This window comes from Mustela nivalis (assembly GCF_964662115.1).
Source record: "Mustela nivalis genome assembly, chromosome: 7".
Taxonomy (NCBI): domain Eukaryota; kingdom Metazoa; phylum Chordata; class Mammalia; order Carnivora; family Mustelidae; genus Mustela; species Mustela nivalis.
In genome coordinates this window covers 62,662,652-62,678,915 of record NC_139026.1, presented here as the reverse complement: position 1 = coordinate 62,678,915, position 16,264 = coordinate 62,662,652, and the positions used below count along the sequence as shown (strand labels likewise).

At 42.9% G+C, this 16,264-nt stretch overlaps 2 pseudogenes across 2 annotated transcripts in view; both read left to right on the top strand.

Annotated features, from left to right (window-relative positions):
• The window catches only part of LOC309869456 (cationic amino acid transporter 3 pseudogene), a 180,784-nt pseudogene that overhangs the window by 6,685 nt on the left and 157,835 nt on the right, over positions 1-16,264 (top strand). The gene's annotated exons all lie outside the window — the stretch shown is intronic.
• On the top strand, positions 9,389-11,185 carry LOC309870244 (cationic amino acid transporter 3 pseudogene; annotated as a pseudogene). The gene has a single exon. The product of its transcript is annotated as a cationic amino acid transporter 3 pseudogene (transcript).

Sequence of the window (16,264 nt, the reverse complement as noted above, 5' to 3'; positions counted from 1 at the left end):
GACACTTCTGTGACATCACCTGGGTGGGCTCCACCTGCCAGTTCCGCCCATCTGTCCTCCTCCCCCAGGAGAGGCTTCGGGCCCCACCTCTGCATCCTCTGCATTCCCCCAGCCCTGGGCCAGTTATTGTAATAGGTCCATGCAGTTGGAGGGATGAAGAGAGGGAACATGCAGGGGACATGGGAACAAGGTGACATGGCCAGGGCCACAGCTTGTCTCCTGTGAGAACTGGATGAAAAGAAGGGGTTAGGGATGGAGTTCGGGGAACAAGGGATGGGGGTCTCTGAGGGTCTTGTCCATCCACTTCCAGGGAATCCAATGATTTCCTGACTGGTTCCCTTGGTTATCCTGGTGCCTTAAAATGACATCTCTTATCCTGCCTCTGGCTCTGGTGGCTCCTTATTTTACTCCCATGACTTGTTTTACCCTGATGGATCTTAAGTAGAATGATGTTTAGAGCCTGAACCCAAGTGTCCCCACCTTCTGAAGGTTGTACCCTTGTCTTTCCTGCTTCTCTCTTCTCCAATCTTACCCCTTCCACACTTTGGGTAGAATTTTTGATTCCCCTCCTTCCTCCCCAATCTCCACCTGGTAAGAAACAAAAACAGTAATTGGTGGGGGGTGGGTGGTGGAGCTGCAGACAGTAGTGGGAGGGGTGAGGAAGGAGGGGAGCAAGGAGCATCCTGGAGAAGGCTCACAGACCTGGAAGGGCAGGACAGGGGTACAGAGAGGAGAGGGGTGAAGGCAGTGGCTGCTCCTGGCCTCTGCCACCCCAGCCCACTGTCCAGGGGGCTTCAGCACAATCGAGGGGATGGGTGTGCACATCAGCAGTATCAAGTAGAAACAGTGCTGCTGCTTTACCTTGAGACCCACCGATTCTTGGGCCCATCACCTGTGCATTCAGCCCTGGGTCTCTAAGTAGGCCCCACTTTCTCCACCTCTGAGAAGTCCTGCCTCTGTTTGAAGGTTAATGTTATGGGAAGAAGGAAGCACCTTCCTTTGGTTCCTGTTTCAGGGTCTTGGGGTCCCTTCATTATGATTGTCTAGAGCCCGGAGCTCTGTAGGCAGGGACCATGTCTTTAGTTCCTCCAGCACAAGGCTCGATGCTCATTCAGTCAGAATATGCTGTGAACGCTGAGTCTGTCTTGGGAAACCCCTTGTGGTGAAGCCTGAGCCAGATCCCTTTATTTCTGGAATGATAGGAAACTGGGGTGAGGGGATGGGGATGGATGGTGGTGATAGAAATAATTTTAGGAGATTCTGGGAGAGGCGGCTGGGTCGGGGAAGGTGCTTCTTTCATTGTTTGTAGGACTGCTGAGTGGGCTCCGTAGCTGGATCTGGGACTGGCCTCCAAATCACCACCGGCTGGGCTCTACCACGCTCCCCACACTCTCCTCCTACCAGCTAGACCTTCCCCATACCCAGAACCCTGAAGAACTTGTTTAATTCTAAGTTCACATCTTGCTGCCAAAAAAAAAAGTCCCCAGCAATGCCCCATTTAAGCCCTCAGTCCACTTCCTCACCCATGCAGGGCCCCACTATCTTCCATTGCCCACTTCCCGCTTTCCTCCAGCATTCCCACTAAACCACCTCCTTCCTACTGTCCTACTGTCACATCCTTCCCAGGTCCTGCCTCCTGAGCACCCTGCCTCTCGGAGAGCCTGAACTCCCTGAGGGCTCCGCTAAGCTCCACTCCAAGTCCTGACTCTGCTTAGCCAAGCTCCTTCCTTGTCCCTGGTTTGGGCTTGCACTTTCTTCCTAATTGTTTTTCCTTTGAGACAGAAAAAGCTCATGGGTAAGTGATTTCTTCTGTTTATAGAGTTGGAAGGAAATTGAGACAGAGCCAGAGAGGAAAATGGCCGGGCTGGGAAGGCAAGTTATATGAGGGACCTAGAATAGTCAATAGTCAAATTAGGAGACAGAACGTAGAATGGTGGTTGATAGGAGCTGCTAGGAGGGAAGAATGGGTATGAGTTTCAGCTGAGGAAGATGAACAGGTTCTGGAGATGGTTGGTGGTGGCTGCACTGCAGTGTGAAGGTGAAGCTGTCTTGGACCACCCATGTTAAAATCATGACACCCACTCAGAGTACCTCCTAACCTTTTCTTGCTTTCCTTTTCTCTGCTGCACTGATTACAAATCCAACACAATATATATTTTTATTCCTTATGTGTTTATTGTTTGCTTCATAATGTGGGAATGTTAGCAATTGAGTGGAGGCATGTTTGTGGGTTTTTTTTTTTTTTTTTGCTTTATCCACAGTGCTGAATAAATGGGGCTAGTGTATTTATTGAATGAATAAATGAAGGACCATCATTAAACACAGACTTCTAGAGAAGGCACAAACAGAAAAAGAAAATGGACAGATTCCCTTTTTCATTTTGTTTTGTTGACTAATTTCTTCAACTATTGGGCATGAGACTGTTCATCGTGGCTTTTGCTGTATTTGCTTTTTCGTATGTATTTGACCTATTTCTACTATGGACATGTTGGTTACACATGCACCATACTTACTACTCTTTCAAGCTCTTGCCTAAACTCAAAGCCTCTACTCTTATATTCCTGACTGCCCACTATCTGAGTTGCAAGGCTGCTCAAGTTAAAAATCCAGAAACTCCGGGGAAGCTCAAGTATCCAAAGAAGAAATTATACTTGTTTGAACCACTGATTTGATTGGCTCTGCAGTTTTCATTGTCTGGAAAGTTTAAGGAGGAAGAGAGTTTTATACACTTTGGAGAAGCTGTGCTTGGATACAAAGGGATTGATATAATTTCTTGAGACATTGAATTTTTTTTTTTAAAGATTTTATTTATTTATTTGTCAGAGAGAGAGCGAGCGAGAGTGAGCACAGGCAGACAGAGTGGAAGGCAGAGTCAGAGGGAGAAGCAGGCTCCCTGCGGAGCAAGGAGCCCGATGTGGGACTCGATCCCAGGACGCTGGATCATGACCTGAGGCGAAGGCAGCTGCTTAACCAACTGAGCCACCCAGGCGTTCCGAGACATTGAATTTAAAGTCACTTCTGTTGCTAGGACTTCCAGTGCTATGTTGAACAATAGTGGTGAGAGCGAGCATCCTTGCTGTGCTCCTGATCTCAATGGGAAGACTGTCAGCTTTCCCCATTAAGAATTATATTCGCTATGGTCTTTTCATTGATGGTTCTTAATGAAATTGAGGAATATTTCCTCTATCCTTATACTCTGAAGAGTTTTAATGAGGAAAGGATGCTGTACTTTGTCAAATGTTTCTTCTGCATCAATTGAGAGGACCATGTGGCTCTTGTCTCTTCTCTTATTTATGTGTCCTATCGCATTGATCGATTTCCGAATGTTGAAGCACTCTTTCATCCCAGAGATAAATCCCACCTGGTCATGATGGATAATCCTTTTAACGGACTACTGGATTCTATTAGTGAGGATCTTGTGGAGAATTTTGGCATTCATATTCCTCAGGGATATTGGTCAGTAATTCTCCTTTTTGGTTGGGTCTTTGCCTGGTTTGGGGATCAAGGTGATGCTGGCCTCATAGAATGAGTCTGGAAATTTTCCGTCTGTTTCTACTTTTTGAAAAAGCTTCAGGATAATAGGATTATTTCTCCTTAATGTTTGGTTGAATTCACTGGGAAATGCCCTTAGGAAACGCACCTGAAATAGATGACTGAACATGTTCTAGCTTCCTGTTCCCAACTAGGTTTGGCCCTTTCTCTTAAAACAAACAAACAAAGAAACAAACAAACAAAAAACCAACTACTAGGAATGTCAAGATGTAGTAATCAGTACATTTATATATTCATTTTTTTTTCTGTCCTAAATGCCTCTATTGTTGCTTTCTATAATTATGAGCAGATCCTCATCCTGTGTAGTGAGGGTTGATGGTGACAGTATAGAAATCAGGAGGAGGAGGATTATATATCTTGGTCTTGCCCTCTGGATGCTTCTGGACTGTAACATAATTTCAATGACACACTCAGAGCTCCAGCAGACAGAAAAGGAAAATTCATTTCAGCTAAGTGTCAAGGGCCACTATAAATGCTGGCAAGAAGGAGTAGAAGGTTGGAGATGGGGATCAGTCAGGATGGCTTAGGAAATGCTTCCTAGACATGGTGGGAGTAAAGGTTGTAGAATAGGGTTGAGAAGAGCTAGAGGGTCAAGACTGGACAGGAAGGAGTGAGAAGTGCATTCCTGGCAGGAAGGGTGCTTATACAGGGCAAAGACTCATCCCAGGAGGGGTAAGTCAGGCTGTGAGGAGCTGAGTTAGAAAGGAGGTAATGGACCTATGTGTAGGGGGAGAATTAGGACAAGGCTATGGCTGCTTGGGGCAGAGAGTCTGGACTAAATAGAAACCATTGGAATAACTGTAGATTATTGGACAGAAAAGGGGCTTTTCTGGATGTGGCATTAGCGGCCAATTTTTCTCTATGTTTTTATACAGTGGATTTGTGGTAGCCCTTTTCAAGGTTCCCAATCACGAGTTTGCTTTCTCTTCTGTAAGGTTGCTTGTTCATGTGTTTGTTCTGCCTGCATTTGTTTGTGTCGTAAAATGTGATTATTTACTTTCCAGAGTTTTGGTCTTTGGGTTACTTCTCTGGTATCTTCATACTTTGTCTGTAGGCCCACCATCCCTTGTCTTCAGTAAAAACAGAAAGAGCCCATGGACCACCCTGCACAACACAGTTGAGCAAAACAGAAATTATCAAGCATTACTAGTCTCTGATTAGATGGTCCTCCTCTGAGATTTCTGCTCAGGGTCCATGGATGGACTTCAGAGAAGTGTATAACATTTTTTTGAGGTGACCAACCTCAGAGGGGTGTGTGATTCAACAAATGTAAGGACCACAGTTACATCTTTGTTAGGAGGTGGGTGGCTAGAGATGGCTCCCCAGACAGAGAAACATGGTAAAAATATCCTTAGTGTCAACTACAGGAGCCTCCAGGACAGTTGACAGTTGATGGAGCTGAAGAAGAAAGAGAAATTGGGAAAAGGGAAATGCATTCAGAGGGAACTAGTAGGACAGGTGTCCCATCATCCCTGTTCTTCATCCTCTTTCTAGGAGGTACTCCTTCTCTGTATTCTCCATATACTGACCATTACAGGATTCCAGTTCCCCTTCAGATTATATCTACTGAATGTCTGCCATTTATCAGGCTCTGTACCAGGTTCTCTAACAATATTATCTCCTGCAATTCCTATGTTGAATCTGCAGTGCACAGAGTGGAGTCAGTCCCTCCCTCAGTCATGGCATTGTCACACCATTTTTCCCTATTAGGCCCATTTTCAATGTATTTTATTATTGCCTTTCATCTTTATCTCTGTTCTCATTCCCCCTCTTCACTGGAGGCAGTTGCTTTGGTGTATTTAACAAATGCTCTTCCAGTCTGTAGTCTATGTTTGTTTTAGATACATTCACCCGTTCAACAACTACAGTGCCCAATTAACTGTGCATTCTGAATTCCACTAAGATTGTGCTTCAGGATGGTGTTCCAGTGACACTCCCACCAGCTGTGTGTATTAGTTTGTATCTTCTTATGGATTCTCATGTTGATCCAGTGAGAGAGATCGAGTAATGTTCCTAGTGGATGAGGAGATGGACCCATAAAGAGATTAAGCAAATTATCTGAGTTCATACAAGTCACTCTGAAGGGCCAGGGCTCACATCCAAAATTTCTGACATATGTTTATTATCTCCACAACACTCAGCATTGCCTGTTCCAGATGAGGCATCTGTAGACAGAGATTATTATTAATTGTAATAACAATAACTATTATTATATTTGAGCCTTGTATTTCTTTCATTTTTAAAAGATTTTATTTGTTCATTTGACAGAGAGAGGGAACAAGCAGGGGTAGCAGCAAGCAGAGGGAGAAGGAGAAGCAGGCTCACTGAGCAGGGAGCCAATGCAGGGCTACATCCCAGGACTCCAGTATCATGACCAGAGCTGAAAGCAGACCCTTAATGACTGAGCACCACTCGAGCCTTGGATTTCTTGATCTTGGTCTAACTCAGTAAGCCTAGGACTCCCCATGTGTTAACAGCAGTATGGAGGAGGGTGTCCAACTTGAGTCCTTAACATTCCATGGTGAATCATATGAAATAAAACTGTTTCCATTTTCTCATGAAGGCTAGCTAACAAGCTTGAGTTTTAGTGGATGATTTTCAGCCTGCATATTTATAAAGACTAATTGATTTTCAGTGTTTTGATTACTTTGGACCATTTTCAATATTAAGTACTAAATAGATGATATGAGGCCCATATTGTTTGTGAGACAGTGAGCTATATACTTACAGACATCACAACTACCCCAGGAGAGACTTACTTTTACTCCCATTTGACTGTTGTGGAAACTAAAGCCTCAAGAGGTGAGATAATTTGTCCAGAGTCACTGGGTGAGGTTGAGGTGCGATTTGAACCTAAACAGTCTATCTGAAGAACCTTTCCTAATGACTCAACTGTGTTGCCTTCCTGTAAAGGAAACTTCTAGAATCTCTTCCCCTTGAACTTGAGGACAATTTCTTGTCACTTGTATGGTTTAGAGCAGCCCTGGGAAATACAGGGCTAGTGGACAAGACTCTCCTAGGGAGAGGATCTGAAGTTTGAAAATGTCCCCAGGTGTCTTCATTATGCGTCCTTCTCTCTCCCAAAAGAGAACCTCTGACCAGGACATGCTATCTAGAACATAGGGCCTGAACGTGATGCCTTCCAAAAAAAGTAGGGATTCTCTATATAGGCATGGGTGGTTTGTTGCTTGTTATTTTTAAACAAGTGTCCTTAAAGGCAAACAATTCTTTAACACTTATGTGTGGTTGTACCTGCCAGGAATGATGTGCACTAAAGGTTTTACCACAGTTGGTTTCCCCTTCACAGTATCCACTTTGCTCACCTTCCACAAGAAAGGTAATACCATGTGTTATCTTTACCTGATCCAGGTTTATAAAAGTTGTTTGGCTACAGTATATGTATCCCAATGCCCAATACATAGGAATTCTGGATCATGGCCTCTTTCAGGTTTCTCTTCTCAGTGTGGCCATTTGTTAAAAATGTATTTATTGAGCACCTAACTCACAGTCTGATGGAGGAGACAGGAAGGTGACCTAGAATTCTGACACATTAGGATCAATGGCACATGGCGGAAGTTGGATACTATGAGAGCACATAGGAAGGCCAGCATAAGGGTTGTGGGAGGCTACCTGGGGAAGCAAATGCTAACCTGGAAACTGAAAGAGAAGTGGGGGTAGCTAAGTGAAGGATTCAAGGGGCAGTAAAGGCAAGGGAACAGGGTGAGTGTCAAATTTCGTAGCTGAGGCAGGAACTGGGCAAGGGATAAGGCTGGACAAATAAGCACAGGTCATATTATGAAGGAAGGAAGGATTGTGAAGGAAGGGCAGTGAGGAACCAGGGAAGGGTATGAAGCCTGGTTGGTTGGGGATACCACGAAAAATGTGGACAGATTCTATGAGTTAAGAATTGCCTCTCCTTATCTATCTCTTGTACTTGTTGGTAAATCATAGCATTGAAACTGATGAGTGGCAAATAAGGAGTCTAGATGGAATTGTAGACAGAAGATCTGGCCCATAACACAAAGGTTCTTTTCCATCACCTATATAGAGGGCTTTTCAATTTTGACTTGATCTTTTTGTCTTTATAAACCTCTGACAACATTTCCTAAAATTATCTCAAAACCAAAGCCTGAATAGGGAGGAGAGTAGGGACTGCAAAACTTTGATTTTTTTTTTTTTTTTTTTGTTCTCCACTCATTCACAGCATTGCTTGAATTACTCATTGAAAGCTTTGTTCCCTTGAGGAGGGGGCCATTTGAAGAGCAGCAGGGGAGGAGGGGGAAGAAGGAACCACAAGCAGGATTCTTTAATTCAGAAAACATTCAGATAACAGTTTAAGTGAGTTGCAAATAACTCCTTGTGAAAAATTCATAGGGAGTTACAAGTGGTTTATATAGAGCATCTTATTAAAACATACAAGTGTTTTGATACAAACTCACAGAGCAGGGCAGAGTCTCCAGGCTTCTGGAAGCTGACATCACAGATGGGGCAGGGTGTGTATAAAGCACAGTGTGGCCAGTGAGGAGACTGTCTTCAGAATTGTGTTCACCTTCTCTCCTGGATCCCAGAGAGGGAGGAGACAGAAGGAATTGCTTAGGTTGTGAACCCCTGAGCTATGTGACTTATTTCTTTTCTCCTTACCCATCACACTGTAATGACTATGGACCAAAAAGAGTGAATTTTTATCTGCTTGCTTTGGACGAGTTTAATGAATGTCAGAATTCACAAAACAGCATTCCTGGCCCCTGCCACCATTTCTCTAGTATTTCTTTCCCAGATAGCCTAGTCCTCTCCTTCTTGCAGGTAGTTATGAAGGCCTTGCCCTTTTCTCCTTCTTCCTTTCTTTTCACATTACTCCTGTGGGCCTAGGTAGGGAAAAGGAAGGGATGGACTATACATTCTAAAGCTGTACAGCTAAATGGATGAGGAAGAATGAGGAAAAAGGGGGCCCAAATGACCTCTAACCTTGGGTAGCAGATATTGGGGCTAAGAATTATAAGGCTGGTGATATATATATTTGATATATATATTTGATATATATATATACATATATATATATATCCCTGATATATATACCTATATATCAGATGTATATATCTGATGATATATAATACAATGGATCTGTAATTGCAATGAGTCCCTCTAGTCAATAAAACAATGTGTCATAACTCATGCTCAAGCACCACACACACATCCCGTGTGTGAATTCTTGCACAATACTTTCATGTCCTGTTGTGTCTTCTATCTAGTTAGTCCATGAACCTACATCACTTATGAACTCAAATGGGATTTGAGTTTCAGGTGATGTGTAAAAAAAGGGATGTTGGTTTGCCTGGGTGGCTCAGTCAGTTGAAAGTCTAACTCTTGATATCAGCTTATCAGCCGAGGTCTTGATCTCAGGGTTGTGAGTTTAGGCCCCATGTAGGGCTCCACACTGAGCACTGAGCCTACTGAAAAAAAAAAAAAAAAAAAAGCAGAATGTTGGGAGGTATTGGTAGTTTTACTGTAGGGAAAGCAGGATTGGTTTTTCTTTGATGTCTTTTGGTGTCACTTTCTGTGATACTTGGGCTGCAGTGAGTTACATGTGACTTTTGAGTTTTGGATGGTTGCTTGAACATCATTGTTCAGTAAATATTTATCATCTCCCAGGCATTCTGGAAGGATAGCACGTACCCAAAGAAATATGAAGAAGCAGCTTTGAAGCCTGAGCAAAGGACACTGGCAGCTCCAATCCAGGTTGGCTTAACTCAGCCTCACTGATCCAGATCCAACACTCCTGGCTCCCTTGGTTTCTACAGCTCTCTGATCTTTAGAATCTTCCTCACTTCCAGCTAGAATGCTGTGTCAGGCACTTCACACATTTGGTCACAAGCTGGTAAGCAGACGTCCACTGGACAAAGAAGTATATGAGTTTAAATTGGGCAGAACACTGAGCACTCTGGATTTAGTGGCCCTGGGTGTGGGCCGCACAGTGGGTGTAGGTGTGTACTTCCTGGCTAATGAGGTGGCTGGTAATCAGGCAGGACCATCCATTGTGATCTGCCTTTTGGTGGCCGGCTTCACTTCATTGTTGGCTGGACTGTGCTATGCAGAGTTTAGTGCCCGGGTTCCCCATTCTGGCTCAGCATATCTCTATACCTATGTCACTGTAGGTGAACTCTGGGCTTTTATCACTGGCTGGAACCTCATCCTCTCCCTTGTTGCTGATGCCTTCATTGTGATCCAGGCCTGGACCTTAACCTTTGACAACCTGATTGGGAACTGGATCTCTGAAACCCTGCAAGAAAACATCTCACAACATATTCTCCAAATCTTTGCACACAATCTAGGCTACTTTTTTGTGGTCTTTCTATTGCTGTTCACGGAATTTCAATTTGTGGGGTTTCATGGGTTCTTCCGAGTTTTTGAAGTGGTCACATTGGTAAAACTTTTGGTTCTCAGTTTTGTCATCATTTCTGGCTTCATGAAGGGGGACCTACACAACTGGAAACTCACAGAAGAGGACTACATACAGGCCAGACTCAATGACACCTCTCGCTTGGGCCCTCTGGGCTCTGGAGGATTTGTCCCTTTTGGCCTTGAGGGGATTCTCCGTGGATCAGCTACCTGCTTCTATGCTTTTATAGGTTTCAGCATTATTGTTACCAGAGTCAAAGAATCACACAGTCCCCAGCATTCTATCCCTATGGGCATTGTGGTTTCACTGCTCATCTGTGTTTTGGTATATTTTGGTGTCTCTGCGGTGCTTACACTGATGGTTCCTTACTACCAGCTTCAACCTGGGAGCACCTTGCCTGTGGCATTTCTCCATATTGGCTGGGCCCCTGCCTACTATGTTGTAACTTTTGCAATATTCTTTAGTATTCTTGTCAACACCTATTGGAGCTTTATGTTCCCCATACGTTGGGTGATATGCATGATGGCAGAGGACGGCCTCCTGTTCCCTGTCCTTGCTAGGATGGAAACTGGCACATACATCTCCATTGTGTCCACTGTGATCTTTATCATTATTTTAGCAATCATGGTATTCTTCTTTGAACTCACTGATCTTGTGGACCTGAGGTCAGTTGGGACCCTGACATCTTATTCCCTGGTAGCTTTTTGTGTTCTTATTGTCAGGTATCAGCCTGAGAGGAGGAAAAAGGAAAATGAAGGAGAGCTTCAGGAAGAGAATGGGGGAAAAGAACCAGAGGTACAGGAGGAGACTGCACCTGCAGAGAAGCTGACTCTAAGGAGATTATTTTTTCCAGGCAGCCCCACCCCAACTCCACTCTCTGGCCGGATTGTCCATGTTTGCTCCTCACTGCTTGCTCTTCTGCTGATTCTCCTCTGCCTGGTGCTGGCCCACGGGCCAGGTCTGCTTTCTGGAGACCCAGTTTCTATCACAGTGGTTGTGTTGCTTCTGGTAGTCATCACTGGGATCACTGGGGTCATCTGGAGACAGCCACAGAGCTGCCCTCCCCTGCCCTTTAAGATCCCGGCTGTGCCTCTTCTCCCACTCCTGAGCATCTTTTTGAATGTTTGCCTTATGATGCAGATGTCAGCTATCACCTGGGCTAGGCTTGGTGTCTGGATGCTGATTGGGTTTACTATCTACTTCAGCTATGGCATCCTGAAAAGCCTGTTTTCTTAACCCCACTTAAGTGCCCAAACTCTAGACCTTGAATTCAGCAGTGCCAGTCCATATTTGATTTTACTTCATCACACATGAAGCAGCCTGGTTCTGCTGCACAATAATGGGGAGTACTCCTGAGCACAGGGAAATCTAGGACTCCTATGAGGTATTGGTGGGGGAGCACTAATTGAGTTTGTACTTAGAGTGGATAAAGGATGAACCTTTGCTCCCCTCTCCCCCATTTTAACAGGACTACTTTTCAATTGTGTCTATAGCTGCTTACTGGCTTAAAAAAATTAGTATTAAAAGAAACTTGAAAAATCATTTTCCTTTAATCTGGTTAAACCTCCACTAATGAAAGGGGTACCTGCCTGGCTCAGTCAGGAGCAAGTGACTCTTGATCTCAGGCTGTTGAGTTTGCACTCCACATTGGCTGTAGTGATTAGTTGTGAAAATATCCAGTAACAGAATTACTGGATCATATGCTAGTTCTATTTTATGTTTTTTGAGGAATCTCCATACTATTTTCCACAGTGTATGTACCAATTTACATTCCTACCAGCAAAGCATGAGTGTTCCTTTTCCTCCATATATTTTCCAACGCTTGTTTTTCTTGTCCTTTTTATTTTAGTCATCCTGACAGGTATAAAGTGATATCTGATTGTGGTTTTAATTTGTATTTTATTGATGATTAGTGATGCTAATTATCTTTCCATGTGTCTTTTGGTCATCTATATGTCTTCTTTGTAAAAATATCTATTTAGATCTCTGCCCATCTTCTAATTTGATGATTTATTTTTCTGGTGTTGAGTTATATAAGTTCTTTATGTATTTAGGGTACTAACCCCTGATTGGATATATCATTGCAAATATCTTCTCCTGTTCATTAGGTTGCCTTTATGTTTTGTTGTGTTTCCTTTTTTTGTGTGTAAAAGCATTTCAGTTACATGAATTTGAAAAGATATATGCATTCCTAGTTTATTGCAGCATTATTTACAATAGCCAAGATATGGAAGCAACCCTAGTATCCATGGAGAGATGAATGGATAAAGAAGATGTGGTCTATAAGTATATGCAATGGACTATTAACTCAGCCATAAAGAAGAATGGAATCTTGCCATTTGTAACAACATTGATGGATGGGGTGGGCATAATACTGATAGAAATATGTCAGTCTGAGAAAAATAAAGGCCATATGTTTTTACTCTTATGTAGAATTTAAGAAATAAAACAAAGGAAAAAAAGAAATAAAAAGGTAGACAAACAAAGAACCTGCCTCAGACTCCTAAATATAAGGAACAAACTGGTGGTTACCAAAGGGGAGATGGGTAGGACCCTAGATGATTTTAAGAAAATGAATTGAAAGTACTCTGATCTTGATAAGAAATGTGTGGAATGGTTGAAACACTGTATTGTACACCTGAGAGTAACATAACAGCACGATATGTTCATTACACTTCAGTAAAAAATAAATAAATACAAGAAACAAGAAAAAAGACAAAAAAAAAAAGGTAAAAGGGTGCCTGGGTAGCTCCATTGGTTAAACATTTGCCTTTGGTTCAGGTCATGATCTCAGGGTCCTAGGATCCAACCCTGCATCATGCTCCCTGTTCATGGGGGAGTCTGCTTCTCCCTCTACCCCTCCCTTCCCCTTGTGTTCTCTTTCTCTAATGAATAAGTGAAAAAAATTTTTTTAAGACAAAAACTAATGATATATTGTATGGTAACTAACATAAGAAAATTAAAAAAAAAAGCCACTGCCCTTAAGACACTTATATTCTAGGGGCGCCTGGCTGGCTCAGTGGGTTAGGATTCTGCCTTTGACTCAGGTCATGATCTCAGGGTCCTGGGATCGAACCCCGCATCGGGTTCTCTGCTCAGCAGGGAGCCTGCTTCCTCCTCTCTCTCTCTTCCTGCCTCTCTGCCTACTTGTGATCTCTGTCTGTCAAATACATAAAAAAAAAAAAAAAAGACACTTATATTCTAATACTAGGGGCAAAGCATAGCTGTAACACCAAGTAGAAAGTGTTGCCATAACTAATATACAGATAAAGAGTCTTGGGATTTCAGAGTGGAGGATGATCATTTGTGGCTGGCACAGAGGTAAGGGTTGATTAGTGAAATCAGAGAAGACTTTGTAGGAATAGCATTTGAGTTGGCTCTCTTCAGGGATAGAATTTTCCACACATGTGCAGCAGGGAGAGAATCCAGGCAGAGAGAACAACACCAGGAAAAGCACAAGAAAATGAAGCCATCTTCAGAGCATATTTAGCAGGCTATGTAGCTTAAACCTTGGCTGTATGAGGGGACAACAGACCATGCACAGGTGGACTGGGGCCAGAGTTTTCCCCTGTGCACAAAGCCCTTTGGCTTTGAACCCATTGCCCATGCTGAAAATTCCTGGGGTTCATTCTTGCATTGGCAAGATCTGCATTCTTGGACTTTAATGTTTCTGCATTGTTGTCTGTTCTGGTCCACCTGCTCAAAAAGTATACCACAAGAGCCATGTGTCCTGGGTTCTGGTCTTGTTTCTACCACTAACTAGCAGTGTGACCTTGGGCAAGTCACTCAGTTGCTTCTATGCTCTCATTATTTATATGTAGCAGGAGAGGTCACAACTGATCATTTTTCAAGTTCCATTTCCTTAAAAAATCCTAGGATTTCCTCTGGTCTTTCTGTCCTGTTATTCTCTCAACTAGGTCTCTTTGGTGCACATGATCTGAAGCTGCATCTTTCCTGCTTTTCACTACAACCCATTGTTGGAGCTGTAGAAGTCCAATAAATAACACCCCATTTCCCCCTCCTGTGTTTGGGGCCAACTGATAATCATGACATAGAGAGAGATGATTAAATCTTTAGCCTTATGTCTGCAGCACAATTGTCTTGATAATCCCACATCACTAAATTAGACAGAATTCTTCCTCATCACAAGGAGTGCTGAGTACCTCCTGCATCACAACACAGGAAAGAAGCTGCTTTTATTAGCTTTTCTTCTGTAGGAGTAGGTTGGACTGTATGTGTCCTATGAGCAGGTTGGTTCTGGATTTAAAAAAAAAAAAAAAAAAAAAGGAAATCACCAAAAACTGGAAGCGGCTGAACTGGGAATGTTCAGTGCTATCTCTTCAACCCATTAGTCAAAGTCAAAGTGAGAAAGTGAGAGAGGGAGTGGTGGATAGAGGCCAGGAATAGTTCTTTGCTGGATGATGCTCAACCTTCAGCTGGCATCACCTCACCTGGAGGGCTTATGAAAACACAGGTTACTGGGCTCCCATCCCCAGTGTTTGGATTTCAGGAAGTCTGGGTGGGGCCCAGAACTTGAACTTCTAACAAGTTCCCAGGTGATGCTGATGTTTCTGGTCCTGGGAAACCAAAGCTCCACGGGAAGCTCCCCACAGATAAAGACAAAGGGAGGGAAAGAAAGGTGACCTTTGATCACTTACCTTCATTTAATGAAATTCTTGGATTAAAATAGAACTTCCCTATGACCCTGCAATTGCACTACCGGGTATTTACCCTAAAGATACAGATGTAGTGAAAAGAAGGGCCATTTGTACCCCAATGTTTATAGCAGCAATGGCCACGGTTGCCAAACTGGAAAGAACCAAGATGCCCTTCAGCGGATGAATGGATAAGGAACATGTGGTCCATATACACAATGGAGTATTATGCCTCCATCAGAAAGGATGAACAGCATCCATCCTTTTTACCATAAAACCATCTGTTTCATTCTTCTGAGATACAACCCTCCTTTACCAATTCTTTCTCCTTCAGACCCTTAAATGTTGACATTTTTTTAGGATGGTATTCCATCCTTATTAGAGCATTGAGATCTGCTATCAATTGAAAATGGGACTTAGATTTAGGAAAATATTGGGTGTTGGAGTGAAATACAGTTTTACATGTATAGGTCTTTCTTTCTCCATATAGTTTTCTTGTCATGATGAAATTTTAAAACCTCCTAAGGAAAAGAACATCTCTCTTATGTATTCTTTCTATCTCCACAGGCCACAAAACAATGATGATTATAATAGCCATATTTGCTGAGTACTATGCGCTGTACTTTGTTCCAAACACTATGTGTAATCACTTATTTAATACAAAATTTCTATGAGGTATTTTTATACCCACATTCTATAAGTTGAAACTAAGGCTCATAGAAGTTAAGTCATTTGTGCAAAGTGAGTAGTGAAGCTAGCATTTGTACAAAGGTTGAGCGAAGTTCTTGCTAATCTCTGAGCTATACTCTGCATGGAATAGTGGCTCACTGAAACTTATGGCACAGAGGTAACTGGAAAGCAGTAGATAATTTCAAATACTGAATAACAAATAAGCAATTTCTATTTGTGGCATGTAGTCAGAGACATATTTAGTGACACATGCAGCTCATACTCAGACATTGTCTTCTTCACCTTCACTATACTCCACACTGCTGCCAGGAGCTTGGAAAGGGGGGAAGCAGGGTACATAGATTCAATTTTATTTACTTATCTATCTATCTATCATCTATCATCTATCTATCTATTATTTATTTATTTATATTATGTTGTTAGCCACTATGTAGTACATAATTAGTTTTTGATGTAGTGTTCAATGATTCATTAGTTAAGTATTACACACTGTGCTCATTACAGCACACACCCTCCTTGATACGCATCACCCTATTACCCCCTCCCCACATCCCCCTTCTGAAACCCCCAGATTGTTTCTTAGGGTCCATAGTCTCTCATGGTTCATCTCTAACCCAAAGAGCAATAATAATAAAATCAAAAACAGAATGAGAAGAATAGGTTTACCACCAGGAGGTGTGTTTTTCAACCCAACCTTGGGACTGGTTCCATCTTTTGTCCAAATTCCCAACTTTCCTCTGCTTTGAGAAGAGAGGTGTTAGGTCCCTCCCCTTATTTGAGGATGGACACTGCCTTCTCTTCTGCAGCCTAAGAGTCTGCGAACAAAACAGTTGTTAAGAGCTTTGATCTTGCTAGAGACATGGAGACAGATCAAGGCAGAGGCTTCTGAAATAATGACCCAGAATGTGGGGAGCTGGGGAAGAGACGGAGACAGAAGCCCACCAAGAGAGAGGCAAATTGCTGTCCCAGA